Below are 6,431 nucleotides of genomic sequence, written 5' to 3'. Positions count from 1 at the left end.
TCATATCTTATGATTGGCGAAGTTTGCTAGCACTAGTTCTGAATAGACCTCCTTGTTTGCTAGCATCTAGAAATACTAGTAACATCACGTATAACCGAGTTCACATACGCAGCTAAAGTAACCCCACAGTGACATACTTTAGTGACAAAATGCTGAATGTTGGACACCCAGTTTTCAGTGGCGTCACTCAAGTATTTGTAAACTCAGATTAAGGGTCTGAACTGTAACTATTGTACGCTTTCTAACAAGTTGCCATTCGGCTTCCAAACAATTAAAAATACTCCGTACCCCCTAAAAACAAATGTATAGCAGCTGTTGACTTGGATGACGACGTATTATTACCGTGGCAGCAAACGGCGTTGTTCGACTGCTACCTCGTGGCTGGATTTCGAACATTCTCCGCGTGCTTTCGCCCAATACAGTGTCAGAGCCAAAAGTACCGGTACACAAGTCATATCGTTTCCCTTTTTTAAAATGATGTTGAATATTGTATATTTTAGAATAAAGAACTCCCCAGACGATGGCGAGATTTGCTGTTTGATTGGCAAGATGTAAAACGTTTGAGGAAGCAGTAGAATCAACTGTTGGTTTCGTTGAAGCACTAACACGACCGAATGAGATGCAGAAACAAGAACGCAGAGTTTTCAACACAAGGGTAAATTGGCTGGGGTAATAGCAGGAAATTTAAGTGGGGGAGGCACTGCCATGAATAGTAGAATACCAGTGGTTACAGATATTGGAGCAGCACCATTTTTAGGATAGGTAAGACAAAAAGAGGTCAAGTTCTACGAGAGGTCTGGATTGAAACAAATCTTCAGTTTAGGAAAGAAATTAAACAGCACAATTCTAGTACATTGGATCACCAATCACAGCTGTCAATTATAAATTTTCACCAATCTCCAGAAATTTTATCTCCACCAAGTTGTATCTCAGTCCTACATAACTGCATTGATGAATTAAAGTCACCCAACCCAGTTGACATAATCTGCCTCTCTGAACACCATGTGACCACTGGTATAGGACCTAGGCCTAAGCACAATGAGAAACTCAGAGAGGAGAGTACTGCAAATGTTGGAATAAGGAAAGGTTCTCATAAAGTATAATTGAAAATAATGTAAGTATGTTTCATCAAAAATTAGGAGTTTAAAGAATAAAATAGATGAGCTTATGGTTTGTTTAGAAGATTTAGAAGCTGAGGATAAAATACACTCCTGGAAATTGAAATAAGAACACCGTGAATTCATTGTCCCAGGAAGGGGAAACTTTATTGACGCGTTCTTGGGGTCAGATACATCACATGATCACACCGACAGAACCACAGGCACATAGACACAGGCAACAGAGCATGCACAATGTCGGCACTAGTACAGTGTATATCCACCTTTCGCAGCAATGCAGGCTGCTATTCTCCCATGGAGACGATCGTAGAGATGCTGGATATAGTCCTGTGGAACGGCTTGCCATGCCATTTCCACCTGGCGCCTCAGTTGGACCAGCGTTCGTGCTGGACGTGCAGACCAAGTGAGACGACGCTTCATCCAGTCCCAAACATGCTCAATGGGGGACATATCCGGAGATCTTGCTGGCCAGGGTAGCTGACTTACACCTTCTAGAGCACGTTGGGTGGCACGGGATACATGCGGACGTGCATTGTCCTGTTGGAACAGCAAGTTCCCTTGCCGGTCTAGGAATGGTAGAACGATGGGTTCGATGACGGTTTGGATGTACCGTGCACTATTCAGTGTCCCCTCGACGATTACCAGAGGTGTACGGCCAGTGTAGGAGATCGCTCCCCACACCATGATGCCGGGTGTTGGCCCTGTGTGCCTCGGTCGTATGCAGTCCTGATTGTGGCGCTCACCTGCACGGCGCCAAACACGCATACGACCATCATTGGCACCAAGGCAGAAGCGACTCTCATCGCTGAAGACGACACGTCTCCATTCGTCTCTCCATTCACTCCTGTCGCGACACCACTGGAGGCGGGCTGCACGATGTTGGGGCGTGAGCGGAAGACGGCCTAACGGTGTGCGGGACCGTAGCCCAGCTTCATGGAGACGGTTGCGAATGGTCCTCGCCGATACCCCAGGAGCAACAGTGTCCCTAATTTGCTGGGAAGTGGCGGTGCGGTCCCCTACGGCACTGCGTAGGATCCTACGGTCTTGGCGTGCATCCGTGCGTCGCTGCGGTCCGGTTCCAGGTCGACGGGCACGTGCACCTTCCGCCGACCACTGGCGACAACATCGATGTACTGTGGAGACCTCACGCCCCACGTGTTGAGCAATTCGGCGGTACGTCCACCCGGCCTCCCGCATGCCCACTATACGCCCTCGCTCAAAGTCCGTCAGCTGCACATACGGTTCACGTCCACGCTGTCGCGGCATGCTACTTGTGTTAAAGACTGCGATGGAGCGCCGTATGCCACGGCAAACTGGCTGACACTGACGGCGGCGGTGCACAAATGCTGCGCAGCTAGCGCCATTCGACGGCCAACACCGCGGTTCCTGGTGTGTCCGCTGTGTTGTGCGTGGGATCATTGCTTGTACAGCCCTCTCGCAGTGTCCGGAGCAATTATGGTGGGTGTGACACACCGGTGTCAATGTGTTCTTTTTTTCCATTTCCAGGAGTGTAGATATAACATACCTGTCTGAGCATCACATGGTTACTGATATGGATAGGGTAAATGTAAGTGGATATAAGCTCTGTGCACATGTAATTAGAGAAAATATGGAGAAAGGAGGAGTTGCCATGTATGTCAAAAGTTACCATTGTGCAAAAAGTATAGAAACAAAAAAGTTTTGTGTAGAGAAACATATGGAAGCATGTGCCTGTGAGCTTAAATTAAATAAAGGCACATTTATAATTGTAACTGTGGATTCTCATCACCATCAGTGGGACGAGTATTTGAAGTATATTGTATGTGCATATAATGCAAAAATCCATACCAATACCGGTTTGTGTCCGTTTGACGTAGTGCAAGGGCGAAAAACGCCGTCACCACTGATTTAGTGAAGCTACAGAAAGGAAGGACTGGTGACTTTGTACGTCAATTTGCAAGATCAATTCAGGATGTTTGGAAACGGGTACAAAAGGCGAATATGAAGGCTTTGGAAAGGCAGGAAGGTGCAGTGAAGCTGAAAGAAAGTTTACCACAGTATAGAGTGGGGTAATGGGTAATGATATCCAACCCCTATATACCAAAAGGGAAAATGAAGAAGATCGTACCGATGTATCAAGGGCCATACCACGTAGTTGAAACCACATCCCCCATTAATGTTAAGTTTCAGCTGTCAACTAGAACAACGATAGTACATACTGAGTGGTTGCGGCCATTTAAGGGCTGTCCAGATGTGATTCGAGGCATGTCAGAGGAAGGTAAGAGGAAGAAACAGAGAGTGAAGAGAGGTGTTAAGGACAGGGAAAACCCGGAAGATAGAGTACAGCATGATGTACTGGGTTTGCGTAGATGAATTAGGCATTGTATTTTTATATGTTGCATGTGTTTTTTTTTTTATTATTGTGAGCCTGCTAGGGACAGCAGGGTGATGGTGATCACTGTCCTCAGGTCACTGAAAAGGGTTCAAAAAATGGTTCAAATCGCTCTGAGCACTATGGGACTTAACGTCTATGGTCATCAGTTCCCTAGAACTTAGAACTACTTAGACCTAACTAACCTAAGGACAACACATAACACCCAGCCATCACGAGGCAGAGAAACTCCCTGGCCCCGCCGGGAATCGAACCCAGGAACACTGAAAAAGGGAGCGTTGAGCAAGTTTGTAGAAGTACAAACTGAGGAGGTATTACTGATCTCAGCAGTTAACAGCCGGGATGCCGAGATGACAAGGGAGGAACTGCAGAGCTGCCATAGAGGGAAGGTAACGGTATGTCCAGCCAGGGTGATAAGCACCAATCCAGACATGTAGACGGTGCAATTACTTTTAGCCAGGAGGGAAGAAATAGATTGTCCAAGAGACATCACGGAGCCGAAATTGAGCTGGCAATGGGTCAAGATGCATAGTAGTAGCAAGTTGTTTTGAACAGGGAGTATTTGCCAAAGCGAAACGTATAGTACTCGTGGGGAGTGGAATCTTAATCAATGGAACTGCGTGTAACATAATAGGACCAACCTTCCATCTGCCAACGTCAATTTCAGGAGTCATGGAATTGAATGTTACACAGTCACAGCTGTACTGGCCAGAAGCAACTTTAGAGTTTTGCCAAGGCAGAACCTGACGTTGTTAAATCAAACTCTGGAGTTAGGTCTGTTGAAATCCAGTTCATTTCAGAGCAAGAGGGGCGCATAGCAGCTGAACAGCTTGTGCAGCATGTCGCTCAATATAGGGAAAGGCAACGACAAGTAACAATCGTTTTGAGCACCTCTGTGCCAGGTGCCATCGTAGCCTTAACTTTGTTGTGTGTTGTTTTCATTCTGATCAGGCAGAGAGCCAGTTCCAAGAGGAAACCGACGGTAATCCGAATCCCAGTGAATTGGATACGGAGGGCGAAAGATGGGTAGGTAAGGGGTTGATCTACCATTAAGTGGAGTGGTCATCCAGTAGGAAATATTTACGTTTTCTGTCATCTCATGTGTTTTAAGAGGACTACACCACATCTAGGTTTTCTAATAGTAGTAGTAAATATGTCATAAGTACGTGACAACCCAAACAAGTTTAAGAGTGGTTAGAGGTCGACCTGGGGGCCGGGTACTTCCGAGGAGGGGAATAATGCAGCAACACCACCGGTTAAGATGGGAGAAGGTTAGTTTCAGTGCAATATTTCTGAGCACACAAGCTACAGCCAGGTGCAGGCCTGTTGACAGTAAGTTACACAACCAGCAGTTGCGAAGTGGAATGGAGGCCACAAGGCCATAGACCCGCTGAAAAGAGTAAATGCAGCGGTTTGCATGGCGCAAGTTACAGTGAGAAGGGGCCCACTGGGGCAACCTAGGTGTTATGTGTACTTGACTCAGAGCAGCGTGTTAGCAAAACAGAGGCGCACAGCCACATATAAATAGGTGCTGGTTCACTAACAAGGGATTCAAGTGTGACAGCTCTCCTGAACGGCAGGGAATGTCACTCCACTGGCTACATGCAGAAGTAGATGGGACGCCAGCGTTCCAGCCCATGTCAGGTCGCTGGTTCGACCCTCTGAGGCCAACACAGGGTCCACAGCCAGCCAGCAGCCGGCCACACCACGGCTCGCTACTGCGGGCAGTCTTGTTGGCTCCCAACACACGCCGGAGGAGGACTGCAGAGTAGGACGCTGGATCGTGGGCTCTTGTTGTCGCCGTGATCTTAGCCACACAGGCGAGGAAGCACACTGCGGCTGCTTTGCAGCTCCCAGGAGCGGCGCTGAGGCAACAGGGGCGAAGACCGCTGAGTCCACTGCAGACGCTTCCTGTCGTCGACACAACTCTGTGGCCGTACAAGGCCGACACACAGCAGTGCACTGCATGGGTCGATGAGGCAGCCATTCCGCACCGAGCCGTTTCACAGACAGGGAAGTGGTGTCCTCAGCATTGTGGGACCTGGTGATGCAGACTAAGTGGGACAGGGGCACTGTAGCTGGAAATAATAAATCACTTGGGAAACTCGGACGAGTTTTCATATGGCGCACCCTGACAGCCCATTCTCTTCCAACATAACCGCTACACCGTAGATCACCGAAATAATGCATGTAAAACACGCTGCAGATGCACTTACTAACTACAAACTGTCAAAAAAATGGTTCAAATGGCTCTGAGCACTATGTGACTTAACATCTATGGTCATCAGTCCCCTAGAACTTAGAACTACGTTAACGTAACTAATCTAAGGACATCACACACATCCATGCCCTAGGCAGGATTCGAACTTGCGACCGTAGCAGTCACGCGGTTCCAGACTGAAGCGCCTAGAACCACACGACCACACGGGCTGGCTACAAACTGTCGAGATAATGCAGTGCACAAAAAATCAATGCATGTAAAAACACTTAGTGTTCTGCACAGGACCCGCAATAGACCCAAGTTAGCATTTGAGTGTGGATCCACCGCACATTACATCTGAAGCAATGTTGGGATATGGATCCAAAATATACCACATCTGGGTTAGCATTCGTGTGGGGATATGCCCTGCATTACATATCCAGAGCAATGTTCAGAGGCGGATCCACCACATGTCACATCTGGGATAGGACTCAGAGGTGGACCAACCACACGTTACGAATGAAGATGTGTTCTGTGTTTGAAGTTGGGTCCACCAGCTGGAGGACTGGCTCCTGGGAGCCGTCCGTAACATATGTACATACACAGACACACAGAAAACGGAACAAACACACTGCAAATGTAGAATATCTGGGTGGAGGTGAGTGGATACAATGGACTACAGTGCTATACTATGCCACCCAATCAGAAATATAGTATATTTGCGCTAAGATTTGGCAGCTGT

Source organism: Schistocerca gregaria, chromosome X (genome assembly GCF_023897955.1).
Source record: "Schistocerca gregaria isolate iqSchGreg1 chromosome X, iqSchGreg1.2, whole genome shotgun sequence".
In the NCBI taxonomy this organism is placed as follows: Eukaryota; Metazoa; Arthropoda; class Insecta; order Orthoptera; family Acrididae; genus Schistocerca; species Schistocerca gregaria.
This window is presented reverse-complemented; position numbering follows the sequence as displayed.